Source organism: Bubalus kerabau, chromosome 7 (genome assembly GCF_029407905.1).
Source record: "Bubalus kerabau isolate K-KA32 ecotype Philippines breed swamp buffalo chromosome 7, PCC_UOA_SB_1v2, whole genome shotgun sequence".
In the NCBI taxonomy this organism is placed as follows: Eukaryota; Metazoa; Chordata; class Mammalia; order Artiodactyla; family Bovidae; genus Bubalus; species Bubalus kerabau.
This window is the reverse complement of record NC_073630.1, coordinates 13,856,482-13,873,176: the sequence shown is the minus strand read 5'-3', so window position 1 is coordinate 13,873,176 and position 16,695 is coordinate 13,856,482. Positions and strand designations below refer to the sequence as shown.

General features: G+C 39.0%; 1 long non-coding RNA gene across 3 annotated transcripts in view; it reads right to left on the bottom strand.

The window, feature by feature from the left end:
• The window catches only part of LOC129657466 (uncharacterized), a 28,868-nt gene extending 12,406 nt beyond the window's left edge, over window positions 1-16,462 (bottom strand). For 2 of the 3 annotated variants that reach the window (XR_008716747.1, XR_008716746.1), the window contains exon 1: window positions 15,164-15,257. This is a non-coding gene — a long non-coding RNA (uncharacterized LOC129657466). Of the gene's footprint in view, window positions 1-15,163; window positions 15,258-16,373 lie in introns of those variants that run through there. The other variant, XR_008716748.1, reaches the window with a different exon arrangement.
• Window positions 16,463-16,695: the final 233 nt, after the last annotated feature.

The window sequence follows — 16,695 nt, the reverse complement described above, 5'->3', positions numbered from 1 at the left end:
AGTGGTCGTGCATGGATGTGAGAGTTGGACTGTGAAGAAAGCTGAGCGAGGAAGAATTGATGCTTTTGAACTGTGGTGTTGGAGAAGACCCTTCAGAGTCCCTTGGACTGCAAGGAGATCCAACCAGTCCATTCTAAAGGAGATCAGCCCTGGGATTTCTTTGGAGGGAATGATGCTAAAGCTGAAACTCCAGTACTTTGGCCACCTCATGCGAAGAGTTGACCCATTGGAAAAGACCCTGATGCTGGGAGGGATTGGGGGCAGGAGGAGAAGGGCACGACAGAGGATGAGATGGCTGGATGGCATCACTGACTCGATGGACGTGAGTCTCAGTGAACTCCGGGAGTTGGTGATGGACAGGGAGGCCTGGCGTGCTGCGATTCATGGGGTCACAAAGAGTAGGACAAGACTGAGTGACTGAACTGAACTGAAACTGAACATCCAGTAGCCTTTTAGCAGAAATCATATTTTTTGACCGAAAGATAACTGAGTAATAACAATTATCCAGATATATGAGGTAAAATTATAGTTGATATACTCTGAAAAACTCTCCCCTTTGCTTTTGTGAATGAATAAAAATCAAAATAATTAACATATATTAAACATTCTCACTCTAAATAAGAATATTTCAGGTTAAAATTTCCTTTGTGTCAAAATTTTGAGTTACAGAAGAACTTAGAAATCATTCTTTCACCGTTAAAAAATAACACAACTTTATTTTTGGCTGTGCTTGCTCCTTTTTGCTGTGTGGGCCTTTCTCTAGTTGTGATGAGCAGAGACTACTATCTAGCTGCATTGCACCAGCTTCTTATTGCAGTGGCTTCTCATTATGGAACACGGACTCTAGGGTGCATGGGCTTCAGTGGTTGCAGCCGACGGGCTCAGTATTTGTGGCTCCAAGTCTCTAGAGCACAGGCTCAATAGTTGTGGCGCACAGGCATCATGTGGGATCTTACTGGATCAGGGATCTAACCTGTGTCTCCTGCATTGACAGGCAAACTCTTTATCACTGAACCACCAGGAAAGCCCATTCTTTCATTTTTAAAAACACATTGAGAAGGAACCTTCAATTCACTTGCATTATGATAAAGCAGCATATGAAGCCTAAAAATATATAAGCTTCCCCTTAAAAAGTTGGAAACCTAGAATTAATCCCACAGGCAATACTAGATCACCCAAGGCAGGTGGTAAGAAAATAACCTGAAATTTAAGTAATACCACCAAACTTTCTATGTATCTTCTCTATAGTTATATAGCACATGTAAAGGGAGGGTACTCTTAACTAGTCTAGAACTATATATCTACAACAAAAATCTAAATAACTATTAGATTTTGTTCATAAAGGGGCCAAAAGCACACAAATTAACTTCTTCTCTGTTAAACTATAGATGCTGAGGGAATGTGGGTATTTCAGAGATACCAAACTGGCATATTCATTTTGGATTTTATGGTTACATCAACTTTCAAGTTAATGATTTCTTGTCTTTATGGTTCCGAGCAACTGTTGTTAGATACATATTTGATGAGTACATGAATTAACAACTGTGTACACTTCATACACAAGCATGCACACATAATCAGCTCATTGGGATAGTGCCTGAATCAAAGTTCCCTTTAATAATATTTCTTCCTTATTATTTGTAAGTAAAAAATAGTCATGTTCTGTCAGGAAAATTGGTATCCTTCAGTTCAGTTCAGTCGCTCAGTCGTGCCCGACTCTCTGCAACCCCATGAACGCGACACGCCAGGCCTCCCTGTCCATCACCAACTCCCTGAGTTCACTCAAACTCACGTCCATCGAGTTGGTGATGCCATCCAGCCATCTCATCCTCTGTTGTCCCCTTTTCCTCCTGCCCCCAATCCCTCCCAGCATCAGAGTCTTTTCCAGTGAATCAGCTCTTCGCATGAGATGGCTAAAGTACTGGAGTTTCAGCTTTAGCTTCCAAAGAACACCCAGGGCTGATCTCCTTTAGAATGGACTGGTTGGATCTCCTTGCAGTCCAAAGGACTCTCAAGAGTCTTTTCCAACACCACGGTTAAAAAGCATCCTTAATTAGTAGTAAATGAAATTATAGGGAAATTTGCCATTCAGTTACCTAACTGCTATAATTAAACACATATTTTCTATAGTTGTCTACTAGTGAAAATTGAGGGTAGGCTGTAAAACTATTTGAAACCCAAGAAATAAAAATGATAATTTTATTTCCGTTGAGTTAAAATAACATTTAGCATTAAAGATAGTTTCAGGTAAAGACATGATCTTAAATAACAACAATCAAAAGGAAGGAACACAATGCTTCATTTTGTTTAAAGGAGTCTGTGGATTGCTCTAGGCTGCTCATTTAAGTTATAGACTACAAAATTACATAAATCTCTGTTCTATTTTCTTGTGAATCTTATTTTTTTTCCTCCTACATATGTGTAAATAGCTTTTAAGCAGTGTGAAAAATCTTTTCTGAGTGAACAAATAAGAGATCAGTATCGGGTATATTAACACCATCCAGTAACTCGATAGTTAGATGTTGTAGTATCTCACAGACATCACATGAAGCTGTAAATTTAAGACTCTCAAATAAGAGGTTGACATTCAGTTTGCTCAAGAATGAACTTCACATTTTAAATAGAACCTCAGTTCAATTCAGTTCAGTCACTCAGTCATGTCCGACTGTTTGCAACCCCATGGACTGCAGTACACCAGGCCTTCCTATCCATCACCAACTCCCGGAGTTTACCCAAACTCAAGTCCATTGAGTCAGTGATGCCATCCAACCATATCATCCTTTGTTGTCCCCTTCTGCTCCCGCTTTCAATCTATCCCAGCATCAGGATCTTTTCAAATGAGTCAGTTCTTCACATCAGCTGACCAAAATATTGGAGTTTCAGCTTCAGCATCAGTCCTTCCAATGAATATTCCGGACTGATTTCCTTTAGGATGGACTGGTTGGATCTCCTTGCAGTCCAAGGGACTCTCAAGAGTCTTATCCAACACCACAGTTCAAAAGCACCAATTCTTTGGCGCTCAGCCTTCTTCACAGTCCAACTCTCGCATCCATACATGACTACTGGAAAAACCATAGCCTTGACTACATGGACCTTTGTAGGCAAAGTAATGTCTCTGCTTTTTAATATGCTCTCTAAGTTGGTCATAGCTTTTCTTCCAAGGAGCAAGCATCTGTTAATTTCATGGCAGCAGTCACCATCTTCAGCGATTTTGGAGCTCCAAAAGCAAGATCTCTCACTGTTTCTGTTGTTTCTCCATGTATTAGCCATGAAGTGATATGCTCAAAATTCTCCAAGCCAGGCTTCAGCAATATGTGAACCATGAACTTCCTGATGTTCAAGCTGGTTTTAGAAAAGTCAGAGGAACCAGAGATCAAATTGCCAACATCCGCTGGATCATGTAAAAAGCAAGAGAGTTCCAGAAAAACATCTATTTCTGCTTTATTGACTATGCCAAAGCCTTTGACTGTGTGGATCACAATAAACTGTGGAAAATTCTGAAAGAGATGGGAATACCAGACCACCTGATCTGCCTCTTGAGAAAATTGTATGCAGGTCAGGAAACAACAGTTCGACCTGGACATGGAACAACAGACTGGTTCCAAATAGGAAAAGGAGTTCGTCAAGGCTGTATATTGTCACCCTGTTTATTTAACTTATATGCAGAGTACATCATGAGAAACACTGGACTGGAAGAAACACAAGCTGGAATCAAGATTGTGGGAGAAATATCAATAACCTCAGATATGCAGATGACAGCACCCTTATGGCAGAAAGTGAAGAGGAACTAAAAAGCCTCTTGATGAAAGTGAAAGAGCAGAGTGAAAAAGTTGGTTTAAAGCTCAACATTCAGAAAATGAAGCTCATGGCATTTGGTCCCATCAACTCATGGGAAATAGAAGGGGAAACAGTGTCAGACTTTATTTTTCTGGGCTCCAAAATCACTACAGATGGTGACTGCAGCCACGAAATTAAAAGACCCTTACTCCTTGGAAGGAAAGTTATGACCAACCTAGATAGCATATGGAAAAGCAGAGACATTACTTTGCCAACAATGGTCTGTCTAGTCAAGGCTATGGTTTTTCCAGTGGTCATGTATGGATGTGAGAGTTGGACTGTGAAGAAGGCTGAGTGCCGAAGAATTGATGCTTTTGAACTGTGGTGTTGGAGAAGACTTTGAGAGTCCCCTGGACTGCAAGGAAATCCAACCAGTCCATTCTGAAGGAGATCAGCCCTGGGATTTCTTTGGCGGAAGGAATGATGCTAAAGCTGAAACTCCAGTACTTTGGCCACCTCATGCGAAGAATTGACTCATTGGAAAAGACTCTGATGCTGGGAGGGATTGGGGGCAGGAGGAGAAGGGGACGACAGAGGATGAGATGGCTGGATGGCATCACTGACTTGATGGACGTGAGTCTGAGTGAACTCCAGGAGTTGGTGATGGACAGGGAGGCCTGGCGTGCTGCGATTTATGGGGTCACAACGAGTCGGATATGACTGAGCGACTGATCTGATCTGATCTGATGGGACCGGAAGCCAGGATCTTCGTTTTCTGAATATTGAGCTTTAAGCCAACTCTTTCACTCTCTTCTTTTACTTTCATCAAGAGGCTCTTTAGTTCTTCTTCACTTTCTGCCATAAGGGTGGTGTCACTGCATATCTGAGGTTATTGATATTTCTCCCGGAAATCTTGATTCCTGCTTGTGCTTCATCCAACCCTGCATTTCTCATGATGTACTCTGCATATAATTTAAATAAGCAGGGTGACAATATACAGCCTTGATGTACTACTTTTCCTATTTGGAACCAGTCTGTTGTTCTATGTCCAGTTCTAAATGTTTCTTCCTGACCTGCATACAGAGTTCTCAGGAGTCAATTCAGGTGGTCTGGTATTCCCGTCTCTTTCAGAATTTCCACAGTTTGTCATGGTCCACACAGTCAAAGGCTTTGCCCTAGTCAATAAAGCAAAATTATATGTTTTCCTGGAACTCTTTTGCTTTTTTGATGATCCAGCAGATGTTGGCAATTTGATCTCTGGTTCCTCTGCCTTTTCTAAATCCAGCTTGAACATCTGGAAGTTCTCGGTTCATGTAGTGTTGAAGCCTGGCTTCTTAAAAAGCTTAAAAGCCTGGCTTCTTAAAAACTTATGATTTTATTTTTCAGTTTTAGATTTATAATCCAGTTGATCCAGTTGGCACTGGTATTCGTATATGGTGTAGAAGTGGCCAAGATCCGTTATATTTTATATGGCTATCCCATTGAGCCAACACGTTCTTTGCAAAGAACATCCTTTTCCACTGCTTTGTCTTGAATTATGTATCATAAATCAAGTTCTCACATAAATGTTATGGATACCTTAATCTGATTCATTGATCTTTTTAAATTTCCTGGTGTCAAAACCCACAATGTTTTCCATAGGAGAACATTGTAATAAAGCATAATTTCTGTTACTACACGTTCTTCAACTTTGTTTTCTTCAAGATTGTCTTAGTAAATCTTGGTACTTTATACCTAAAGTAATTTTTAGAATAATATTGTCAATGTTAAAAACTTATTTGGGTATTTATTTGATTGCATTGAATGCACAGATAATTTGAGGTGAATGACTTATTCCCATGAATCTGAACATATTCTGGGATATAGAGAAGGACAGGGAAGCCTGGTGTGCTGCAGTCCCTGGGGTTGCAAAGAGCTGGACATGACTTAGTGACTGAAGAACAACAAGACTTATTTCCAGTATTTAATTCTATCCCCTCACAGATATGTAATTTCAGTATTTAAAAGTACTGTATCTTTTGTTAAAAAAATTTCCCAAGTATTTAAAGGGTTTTTTTATTCTTCCTTTAGATAACATCTTTTAAGAATTTTACTCTAAAGTTTATTCTAATATGATGTGAAGAATTGGAAAGTGTTATTTTTTTTCCCTTAGAAACAGTTGGTACATAATTAGTGTATTGCTTTCTTGACTATTTGCAAGGATTCCTCAGAGAAGCAGTTCAGACTTATAGTTGTATTTCTGAGAAGATTTTCTTCTCTTTTTGAAAAAAGGGTTCAAATTCCCTAATGCCATGATAATCAAAATTAGCGATTTTTCAAATTTTTTTCTAATTTAATTCAAATTAAAATTTTTGATACACAGTTATTTGAAGTGTATTTATGTGTTTTTAATATCTGTGGGACTTATAATGCTGACCACCTTTCATTTTTGTTACCTGTAAGCCTTTTTTCCTCTCTATTTCTCCCTTCTTCCTCCCCTTCTCTCTCTGTCTTTTCTCTTTCACCACCTTCTTCTGCTGTGCTTCCTCCTCCTCCTCCTTCTCCTCCTTCTCTTCTGTCTCCACTACTTTCTTCTTACATTTTAGAGATTTGTTACTTTTTCTAAGAACCAATTTTGTCATTGTCAATTTTTCTATATTGTGCATTTCTTTTCTATTTCAGTGTTTATTGCTCCTAACTTTATTTGACACCGTCTTTTAATTTCTTTTGGCTTTTATTGATTTTAATACATTTTTATTGATGCCAACCATTGTGTGTTAAAAAAAAAAAAACCTCTTTGGGGTTCTGCATGATGTCATCTTTCGAACAAGAATTTACTTTAGGCTAGGGAAAGATTAAGTTCAAGCTAAGATTGAATTGACTAGATACAGGTTTCCAGCTTATTTTGTAAATTTCTTACCTTCTCTTAGTATTATATTATTAGTCAGGAGTTTCAACTAAAAATCCAAGTTGTTTATCATGGGGGCTTCATCTGGGTGGGACTTGAACTCCAGTTTCTATGTTTTCAGCTCTCTGTGACTGCTAGAAATCTGCTGTGCTCCTCAACTTGTAGGTGGCTGCTTGCAAGTTAGCAAATGCCTTACATGTAGAGGAAGAAAACAATTACATTTGGCTTCTCCTCAGAAACCAAGCAAGTAAGAAGTGGGTGGAGTGAAATATTAAGGCAATGCCAAAGAATGCTCAAACTACTGCACAATTGCACTCATCTCACACACTAGTAAAGTAATGCTCAAAATTCTCCAAGCCAGGCTTCAGCAATATGTGAACCGTGAACTTCCAGATATTCAAGCTGGTTTTAGAAAAGGCAGAGGAACCAGAGACCAAATTGCCAACATCCACTGGATCATGGAAAAAGCAAGAGAGTTCCAGAAAAACATCTATTTCTGCTTTATTGACTATGCCAAAGCCTTTGACTGTGTGGATCACAATAAACTGTGGGAAATTTTGAAAGAGATGGGAATACCAGACCACCTGACCTGCCTCTTGAGAAATTTGTATGCAGGTCAGGAAGCAACAGTTAGAACTGGACATGGAACAACAGATTGGTTCCAAATAGGAAAAGGAGTACGTCAAGGCTGTATATTGTCACCCTGTTTATTTAACTTATATGCAGAGTACATCATGAGAAATGCTGCGCTGGAAGAAGCACAAGCTGGAATCAAGATTGACGGGAGAAATATCAATAACCTCAGATATGCAGATGACAGCACCCTTATGGCAGAAAGTGAAGAGGAACTAAAAAGCCTCTTGATGAAGGTGAAAGAGGAGAGTGAAAAAGTTGGCTTAAAACTCAACTTTCAGAAAACGAAGATCATGGCATCCGGTCCCATCACTTCATGGGAAATAGATGGGGAAACAGTGGAAATAATGTCAGACTTTATTTTGGGGGGCTCAAAAATCACTGCAGATGGTGACTGCAGCCATGAAATGAAAAGACGCTTACTCCTTGGAAGGAAAGTTATGACCAACCTAGATAGCATATGGAAAAGCAGAGACATTACTTTGCCAACAAAGGTCTGTCTAGTCAAGGCTATGGTTTTTCCTGTGGTCATGTATGGATGTGAGAGTTGGACTGTGAAGAAGGCTGAGTGCCGAAGAATTGATGCTTTTGAACTGTGGTGTTGGAGAAGACCCTTCAGAGTCCCTTGGACTGCAAGGAGATCCAACCAGTCCATTCTGAAGGAGATCAGCCCTGGGATGTCTTTGGAAGGAATGATGCTAAAGCTGAAACTCCAGTACTCTGGCCACCTCATGCGAAGAATTGACTCATTGAAAAAGACTCTGATGCTGGGAGGGATTGGGGGCAGGAGGAGAAGGGGACGACAGAGGATGAGATGGCTGGATGACATAGCTGTTTGATGGACATGAGTCTGAGTCTGAGTGAACTCTGGGAGTTGGTGATGGACAGGGAGGCCTGGTGTACTGCGATTCATGGGGTCACAATGAGTCGGACATGACTGAGCGACTGAACAGACATGGAGGAACCTTAAATGTATAATAGGAAATAAAAGAAGTCAATCTGAAAATGTTAAATACTATATGATCCCAATTATATCACCTTCTGAAAAAGCAAAACTATGGAGACTGTAAAAAGATCAGTGATTTCTAGGGGTTAGGGACAAAGAAGATTAGGCAGGCACAGAGGATTTTTAGGGCAATGAATATACTGTGATAGTATTATGGTGGATACAGTCAATACTAAAATCGTCCAAATGTGTAGATTGTAGAGCACCAGGAGTGACTCTAATGTGAACTATGGACCTTTAGTCACTATGATCTGTCAATGTAGGTTCATCCATAGTAAAAATGCAGCAGTCTAGTGGGAGATGTTGATAATTGGATAATTGGGTGACTATCTGTTTGTGGGACAGAGGTATATGGGAAATCTTTAATCTTTCTCTCAATTTTGTTGTGAATAAAACTGCTCTAAATAAAAATCTTAAAAAAAAAAAGGACATATCCACTAGTGTAATGACTTGCAACATATTAGTTCAGTATGTCTAGAAGCTCAAATGTTCAAAACAATATACATTTTATTTTTTTTTTTTTTTAATTTTATTTTATTTTTAAACTTTACATAACTGTATTAGATTTGCCAAATATCAAAATGAATCCACCACAGGTATACATGTGTTCCCCATCCTGAACCCTCCTCCCTCCTCCCTCCCCATTCCATCCCTCTGGGTCGTCCCAGTGCACCAGCCCCAAGCATCCAGTATCGTGCATCGAACCTGGACTGGCAACTCATTTCATACATGATATTTACATGTTTCAATGCCATTCTCCCAAATCTTCCCACCCTCTCCCTCTCCCACAGAGTCCATAAGACTGTTCTATACATCAGTGTCTCTTTTGCTGTCTCGTACACAGGGTTATTGTTACCATCTTTCTAAATTCCATATATATGCGTTAGTATACTGTATTGGTGTTTTTCTTTCTGGCTTACTTCACTCTGTATAATAGGCTCCAGTTTCATCCACCTCATTAGAACTGATTCAAATGTATTCTTTTTAATGGCTGAATAATACTCCATTGTGTATATGTACCACAGCTTTCTTATCCATTCATCTGCTGATGGACATCTAGGTTGCTTCCATGTCCTGGCTATTATAAACAGTGCTGCGATGAACATTGGGGTACTCGTGTCTCTTTCCCTTCTGGTTTTCTCAGTGTGTATGCCCAGCAGTGGGATTGCTGGATCATAAGGCATGTCTATTTCCAGTTTTTTAAGGAATCTCCACACTGTTCTCCATAGTGGCTGCACTAGTTTGCATTCCCACCAACAGTGGAAGAGGGTTCCCTTTTCTCCACACCCTCTCCAGCATTTATTACTTGTAGACTTTTGGATTGCAGCCATTCTGACTGGTGTGAAATGGTACCTCATAGTGGTTTTGATTTGCATTTCTCTGATAATGAGTGATGTTGAGCATCTTTTCATGTGTTTGTTAGCCATCTTTATGTCTTCTTTGGAGAAATGTCTATTTAGTTCTTTGGCCCATTTTAAACAATTCTAATACATGCAAGTCAATTTAAGATGTTTTATTTACCAATTTTAAAATGTAGCAATTCCAGGAGTTTGGAATATGAGGATAGCTTGGGTAAGCCATTAATATTTTCATGCATTTCTTATAAATAGTCTTGTTTTGTGCACACTCACTAGTTAAAATAATTGGATTTACCTCTTGCTATATGATTCTTATTTATTTTTAAAAGTGTGGGTGTTCAGAAAGTTGATATGTTAACTTTTTTCTCCCTCTCCTTAACTTACACTCACAAACTTTCTTAGACTATAATCCATTAAAAGATGATCTAGTGAACATAGAGTTAAACACTACTCCTACAAAGGCTTCTTCTCAATTCACCAAATTCTATGCTGAAAGGGGGGAAAATGCCACATCTGATGTCTCAACCATTTTCAACTAGAATAAGAATTCTGAGAAGTGATCCTTCCCTTTCCATTCCGGTACAGGAGAACTGAAAAAGGACTCCAGGGGGTGAATCTATATGGTTTTATGTGGAATATTTTGCAGAGGACAAAGTGCAGATCTCAATATAGATACTGAAATACCAAGAAAGAGATTTTCCATTTGCATAGTTGTTTGAATTCCTGAGAGCTTTGGAGAAGTCTAATTTATTGTCATTTTACTGATGAGGAACCTAAGGAGTAATTGTTGTTTTGTCCAATATAAGTAAAAATTAGAACTGAACACTACTGACACAATCTGATCTTTTTCTGAAATAATCATACATTGGTATTGTGTACCCACTCACACACACCATTTTAACAGTATGTAGAATATTACACACAGAGATCCCCTAGGAGCTTTAAACTGGCAGAAAGCAGTTCTTTATCTTATTCTCTGTACTCACACTCAGTTTGGTCTTCCAAAGAAAATTCAATCAGTGTTTTTGGAGTTTATGGGTGTTTATAGAATTCTTTCATCCTATAAGATATTTCTGGTGGTTTTATTGTGGTCTTATCATTTCGAGGTTACACTATGATTCAAACAGCTCAGATCTTAGATAAAAACAAAGGATGAAAGGATGATTGCCCACACCACAGTTTAAACAGAAACTGTTAATAGAATCTGCACTATGCTTTGCCACAACACTTTTCAAATGTCTCGAAAACCACTAAACTAAGTCTCACTTTATGTATAAGCCACTGGGGATGTCCATGAACAGGAAATGATCCTAAGGCTTGAGTTAAATGTTTTGTTTTAGAATACATATTTTGCAAATATATTATAAATAAATCTGTAATAATTACTAGATTAAGATATTTTATAAGTTACTGATAAGTAGGGAAATAGTAAAAATTATTCCAGTCCCACAAATTAGGGATCAGTGCCCTATCAGAGGGATTAGCAGGTTTTGGAGAAGAATGGCACCCCACTCCAGTACTCTTGCCTGGAAAATCCCATGGACAGAGGAGCCTGGTGGGCTGCAGTCCACGCTAAGGGTCGGGCACGACTGAGCGACTTCACTTTCACTTTTCACTTTCATGCATTGGAGAAGGAAATGGCAACCCACTCCAGTGTTCTTGCCTGGAGAATCCCAGGGACGGGGGAGCCTGGTGGGCTGCTGTCTATGGGGTCGCACAGAGTCGGACACGACTGAAGTGACTTAGCAGCAGCATGGGACCATGGACTATGAGAGCTAAAAATGATTTTCCAAGTGGGCATAGTAAATAGTGGTGATTTTGTCATTGTAGAATCATCACCAGCCTTTGAAGCTATTTGGGAGGTGGTAACTCAGGCCGGTAGAGATGTGTATCCAAGCGTGCTCCTGCTATTCACACTCTATATTGATTGCCCATATGCCTGAATTGCAGTGGAATGGGAGAACAAACATAGGCATATTTTCCTGGCTGCTTGAATGATTCAGATTAGGTTCTTCAGCAAAAATGCTCTAGGTGGGAGTTGTAGGTCAATAGCCCTATATTCAAGTGCAAGAACTTTATCTGAGTGGGAGAAGACTTAAGGAGAAAAGAAAGGGATAAAAGTTTTAGAGAAACTGCTAATGTATCAGGTTTTATATAGGAATTGTGGGCTTGAAAATGAGCAGTGAAGCAGTGACTTAGAATACACTTGCATGTCAAGTTGCTTCAGTCGTTTCTGACTCTTTGCAACCCTATGAATACACTTGATCCCTAACAAAAGCTATTCCCTTAGCCATTTTGTAGCCCTTTGCTTTTTTTCTCTCCAGATGCTCTTTTTTTTTTTTTTTTTTCATCTATCTCAGGGCCAAGCTACATTCTTGAAAATCTCTGCTTGTTCTTTCCAGTCCCTGATACAGTCACTTCTCAAAAACACGGCACCTTATAGCCAGAGCTAGGCATACCCAAGAGCGTATGCTGTGCTTTCATTGTCAATATAATTTCAGCGACCATATCAGGTAGTGAAGTCAGACACTCTCTGGCTGGAAGTGCAGAGATACCTTCAAATATAATATTCCCTGTTGTGTGTTTCTGTGGCAATTTGCTTTTTCTGAAGAAAATCTCAATGTCTGCTTTCTGATCAACTGGCCTTTATTTCTACCTATAACATGGTACTGCTGTAGAGTAACAACTGGCTTAAGAGTTATTACAAAAATCTCCAGGGTACTTACTTTGAAAAAAAAAAAAAAAGCTGCAATGACATTTTCATAAATCTGCTGCTTTACTACATAGAATTCTGTAAATAGAGATGAAACGTCATGAGGACGGACAGGGAACTCTTTAATACACTTGTGGGAGGAGTGATGGTTGGGAAGTAGGCCGGCACCTATGTTGTTTTTTTAGCTTATTAATTTTATTTTTGGTTGCACTGGGCCTTCGTTGCTGTGCCTGGGCTTTCTCTAGTTGCAGAGAGTGGGGGCTGCTCTTTAGTTGCAGTGCATGGGCTTCTCATTGCTGTGGCTTCTCTTGTTGCTGAGCACAGGCTCTAGGTGCCTGGGCTTCAGTAGTTGCCGCATGTGGCCTCAATAGTCGTGGCCTGCTGGCTCTAGTGGGGAGTGGGCTTTAGGAGTTGTGGCTCGAGGGCCCTACAACGTGTAGGCTTCAGTAGTTGCAGCGCACAGGCTCAATAGTGGTTGCCACCTACTTTGTATTCACACTTTGATGAAGCTAATCCAAGCCTATGTTTCTATATGCATGATGTACTCAAAGATTTAGTGGGTCTGCTCCACTTCATTACAGAGGTTCCATATCATGGTGCCAGTATTTATGGGTCATTGCTTCTTCCATAGCTGTGACCTCTGTGGATAATGTTCAGCCACATTCAACACTCCTGTACTCATACCATCTTGAGTTCAAATTCAAATTCATAAACATGAGGCTGATATAGAAACTTATTTTGATGTTGTTGCTACTATTGCAGTTTTTAGATAACAGAAATTTCTCTGGTTACTATGGAATAAGACTGTATTAATTATATTAATTGTGTGTGAATTCAACCAAAGTTTCAAGTATTTTATGTTGTTTGTCCTATTTAACCTTCAAAACATCACTACAAGATAGGTATTACTGGGTATGGGTATGTATGGGTATAATATATAATGTATAAGTAAACTAAAGTCTAGGAGATTAAGCAAAGTCACAAGTTCACAGAAACAGGATTGAAACTTTGGTCTATCTGTCTCCATAGCCCAGTTCCCTGCCACTGTATCAAACTATCACATCCTATGAATAAATACACAAACATTCCTCAGCCTCCTAAAAAATTGAAATGTATTCAGCTAAGTTAGGACTTTTTATTAAGTAGTAGCTGACTTGAGATCTCAAATTCTTAAGGTGCAAGGTGGAATATAAGTAGATTATCAGCAGTGGCATGCTAGTAAATGCAATAATCAGCTCTCTGGGAGTAGAAAAAAATCAAGGTATCAAGCCCTGGCTTGTAGTGTTTGCTGGTTTCCCTGGTATAAATACTCTCATTGTGGCTGATTTCAGACTGCCAAATGTACATGACTGAATAGATGCTGGGAAGGGATTTCTGTAGCTAACTGTGTAGTGTTTCTATCATATAGGTAAGGATAGACATAATTAACCTCAAAATACTAGTAAAATAGTAAATAGTGAATAATAATAAAGACCAGTAAAACATAGTAAAGGCTTCCCTGGTTGCTCAGATGGTAAAGAACCCACCAGCACTGCAGGAGACTTGGGTTCAAGCCCTGGTTTGGGAAGATCCCCTGGAGAAGGCAGTGGCCACCCACTCAAGTAGTCTTGCTTGGAAAATCCCAAGGACAGAGGAGCCTTGCAGGCTGCAGTCCATGGGGTCACAAAGAATCAGACACGACTGAGCAACTAACACACAGAAACCCAACACATAGACTCTCTCTCACACACACACACACACACACACACACAGTAAAATAAACAGGAAATGATGAGTTGTGAGTATTTTAGTTCTATGATTGAAACATAATTTATTTCACTGTAATTTTATATAATTTAATTTTTAGTAATTCCTGTATTTAACCACTAGATCATACAATTCCTGAGAATCTAACTATTGCCCTATATGGGTATGGGGCAGCTCCAGCACTCCACTAAATAAATAAAGTTTTATATTAATGTGAAAAAGATAGGTGTACTCTCAGCACAAGATCCAAACATATTACATGAGACAATTAATTGAAAATGGCCTGGAGAAAATGGAACTAACTTTTCACCTCCTGTGATTGTTTCTTGGTCTCTTGTATGTAAATATTCAGGTAGACACCATGGATAGAGCACTATGCAAAAATTAATCATTCATTAAAATATCACAGGAACTAACATTTCTCCCGGAGAAGGCAATGGCAAGCCACTCCAGTACTCTTGCCTAGAAAATCCCATGGATGGAGGAGCCTGGTGGGCTGCATTCCATGGGGTCGCTACGAGTTGGCGGCGACTGAGCGACTTCACTTTCACTTTTCACTTTCACGCAATGGAGAAGGAAATGGCAACCCACTCTAGTGTTCTTGCCTGGAGAATCCCAGGGATGGTAGAGCCTGGTGGGCTGCTGTCTATGGGGTCGCACAGAGTCGCACATGACTGAAGCAACTTAGCAGCAGCAGCATTTCCCCACTGCCCCAATCCTTCCTCAGAGATCATCCTTCCGTTCTCTAACCCATGTCTCAAAAATTGCTAACTGAAAAGACAATGGTTTAGAGGGAGGGAACACTAAGTTTCAGCTTGGCTTTTCCAATAACTCGAAGTGAAACACTGAGTACACTGCATTCTCTATGAGGCTGGGTTTACTAAATTATTAAGTGAGGGCATTCACCAGGTGATCCCTAAGGTCCCTTCCATCCCTAACACTGTGTGATTAATGTCTCTCAGGATATTATTTGGCTGATCAGTTTGACTTTTGCTCACCATCGTAGAAGTTGAACACAGGTCATCAATCAGATGGACACTCACAGTTTGCGTTTTTTCTCCCATTGTTGTCTTCACAAATAGATCAGATCAAACATTTTGGAATCCAACGTGATTTGTACGGCCCTGAATATAGTTCAGCAAAATGAAAGTCATGATACTACCTCTGTTTATTCCTAAGCATACTGTTTGCAATAATTCCCATCCTGATTAGTGGTAAGCACACCCCTGATGGCCTGTGGAGGATTTGGATGAAATAAAGGTTTGAAAAATATGTCTGAATGACATTCAAGTTAAAAACCATTTCCTTAAGCTCAGGTGGTCACTAACATTAATGAAATATAATGTGCCACACCTGCTCATCTAATCTTAGCAAATATTATAGTAAATCCTTAGTAAATTCCACTAGCATTTATGCAAGCAAGAAGGAAATTTGTTCCTTAAATCATATGACTAGGTTTTCCCCTGAAATATCTCATTAGTCTTGAAAATATTCTTTCAAAAGATTTAATTTCTTAGTTTTCTGTGATTCAAATAAGCTGATTTAATACAAATTATTTTTTCAACAATAAATTGAAACTAGTCCCAATAAGTACATTTAAAAACAAACAACTCATGTAAGACTTTTACAATAATGTGCAGTACTTTTATTGTTCTTTATTTAAAGTGCTTTGGCATGGAAATGAATTAGTTTATCTATTCCAGTTCACTATGGGGAACTGCTCATTTGAAAAGCAGGATAATCTCAAAACTTTTGAATATAGCTATTTTAGCATAGTCAGAAAAGGCCAATCTAAATATAAAAACAGTTGCAGCATTTCTCCATAAATCTATATTATACCATATTTACAAAGTAAAGATTGAAATTACCTGTTTATTTTTTTAACATTTAATTTAATTCACTGAATCTATTTGCTTACCTGCTCTATTCATGACACTGAGCTAAGTGTTTCAAGAGATTAAAAACAACAACAACAAAAAACACACAACTCTCTCTGAAGGAAGTGGTGACAAGACAAATACAGAATAAAAAAGTAGCTCCCTGTTAGCACATGACCTCTGGAAAATTTATTAAATATTTGAAACTTTATTTCCTATCCACAAAATGAGCATAATCTTGATACTTAAATCACATGTTTGATATGAGAATTATATGTGAATGTATCAAGAATATATTCTAACATTTCTTGGAACATAGTGTTGTCAAATACATAAGAAGTTGTTGGTTTATATTTGGAGAAGATAATGAGCATACCTTTATATAGATCTAGTACCCTAGTGAATCCTAGAATTCCCTTCCCACTCTCTTGCTTCTTTCTCAGTGAGTTTTCTATTTGAGCTGTCAATTTCAGGTAAGAAACAGGGGCTTATTTAGTCGTGCTATTTGGCCCACAGTTGAGGTAGACACCTGGTCCAAGCTTGATTAACCCAATGCCTTCTCACAGAAACTTGAAATGTTAATGAAGAATTTCCAGTGACTTTTGGCAGTGGAGCTGGAATGCATGGAGAACTGGAGCTACAGAGAACCAGAAAAAGGCAGTCTGTAGGCAGAGAGATAGGTAAGCATTACAGAACCA